Source organism: Sapajus apella, unplaced genomic scaffold (assembly GCF_009761245.1).
Source record: "Sapajus apella isolate SASKATOON/1434 unplaced genomic scaffold, GSC_monkey_1.0 scaffold32, whole genome shotgun sequence".
Taxonomy (NCBI): Eukaryota; Metazoa; Chordata; class Mammalia; order Primates; family Cebidae; genus Sapajus; species Sapajus apella.
In genome coordinates this window covers 24,939,959-24,942,268 of record NW_022436972.1, presented here as the reverse complement: position 1 = coordinate 24,942,268, position 2,310 = coordinate 24,939,959, and positions in this window count along the sequence as shown.

The following is a 2,310-nucleotide window of genomic DNA, read 5'->3' as shown; positions in this document are numbered from 1 at the left end:
ATATATATATATATATATATATATATATATATACACATATACATATAAGGCAGACCTTCAGCCTCTCCAAATAGCTGTCTTAATTAACTCAGTCTTGCAATCAGCCATCATAAGCACTTGGCATGCACCTCTAAAGGCTCTTCCACATCAAAGACTCCTCCTTGGGAGACCAATGGACCAGACCAGAAATCCTTTTGACTTCTTCGCTCCCACTGGGACTTGCTCATTTACCCTTTCTCCTATCTCTTTCTCCTCTTGATGTTAAGTGCTACCTTGTTTGTTGTGGAATATTTAACCTATAATGTTTATATATTGGTTAAGTATACTATTATGTATGGTATGCAATATAGACTGACTTGTGGAATGGATTGAGTCTGTGTTGCCCATGGCTCTGATTACGGAGTGAACGGGAAGTGCTAAGGAGAACTGTCTCCTTGGTAACTCCATGTAGCTCATGGCTTTTGTGATTAGAAATTCTCTGAAGAGCTGAGAGAATTAGGATGAGTTCTTCTTCAATAGAAGTCTGACATGTGGAAAGACACACACATGTGTGAACCAGGACACCTCTAACCTTGCACTGCTGATGACATGGGGCTTTGATTAAAAATTGCCTAAACTACTGAGGACATAGATGCCACCAAGTGAGGCATGGGTTAAATCAAGAAGAGTAAGACCATAGGTGAGTAGAATGCTTTGGAAATTGATTATTGCGTTAACTCTGAGTTAATTTGGAACACGTCAGCCTATTCAGTTGTGTGTGTGTGTGATTTTTTAAGTACATAGGTAAATTTTCTTTCCTAAATAGGCACAGTCTCCAGAACATTATTGAATCTTCCTTTGATCATTTTACATTTTATCATATTCCTGAGTCATTATTTTAAACATCATTACCTCTACATAGGGATTGTAAATATGGGATGTGAACACTGGATTGAATCTATATGGGATTCATGCATCCCTGGAAGGTGATTTTTGGAGGGACACAAATCTCGAGTATAACTAGTTTCTACTCTTTGTCTCCTTCTCGTGAAATATGAGTATAGCAGCAACAACAACAAAAATTAAGGTGAGGATTCTGGTTAGTTTGGGTTCATAAATTTATCAAATTCTTACCATATTTTACTTTTCAAAGAAGTTTCTGGAGCTTACAACACACAGGCCATCATTTAAACTATAAGTATTCAGAAGCAGAAATTCTACTCACAATTGAACTTCACTGAGTTGGCTGACATGGTGTTTTAAATTCTAATTCTACTACTGAGCAAACCCAGATTGAAAAGCTGAGGACAAGTCATATGTATTGTTTGTACTGGGCAGCTGCATCATTAGCAGAGTCTTTGATACACAATGGCAAGTTTGGTTTAAGATGTTTATGCTCCCGGGAGTTGTTCCTAGCGTTCTTCCATTAGACGATATGTACACAGAGCAGTGTTCAGAAACTCTGAGTGGCATTAACATTAATTTCTAATAATGTTTAGAAACATTTGTAAAATTTCTAAACATTATTAGAAATTAACAATGGGCCCCCATCCTCCAGTATACATTGTGCATGCTAAATCAATGACCGTTATTTGATGCACTATCCCCCAAATAAAAAATATATGGGTCTCAGAATTAAGGCATGGAAGCCACAATGGCTCCTGTTACTATCACCCCCAGTAACCCACTTTTGGAATGCGTGCTTCCCATTTCCACAATTCTGGGCACCACAGGTGTAGAGAACTCTTCCACCAGCAGATAGAAAATACAGCTACCATTTCAACATTTTGGGCACCTTGTGTCCAGGGCCAACAACAACAACAACAACAATAAACAGAATAGGGATAATTGCCATCCTGGAAAAGGTACATGGCCTAGTCATCAGGAGGAAAGCTGCTATTACACATTTGAGAAGTGAGCAATCGGCTTAACACCAATGTGCTTGGCACACATTAGTATTCCATCACTTAATTTTAATCATAAACCCATAATTGCCATAGCCATAGCCTAAGAAAAGTAAACATGAACTTGGTCCCCACAGGAAGGAAGTTGAGGGCTACTCACAAGGTTAGAATCCTTCTACCATTATAAGAACTAAGGTAAAGGGCTCTTGAATGAATGAGAGCGTTTAGCCTAGAGCTCTGCCTCCCCAGTAGCAGCGGAGGCTGCAATTTGTCCTACTAACCTTTTTCCCTTATAACCTTACAAGTTTCTCCAAAGACAAAGTCCCACCAGAGTCCTAAAAGAGCCACCCTGAGAAATTGTATGAGACAAACGGCCACAGAAATATGGAGGAATTGTCAAGAATACTGCAGTGCCCAGATCTCTCTG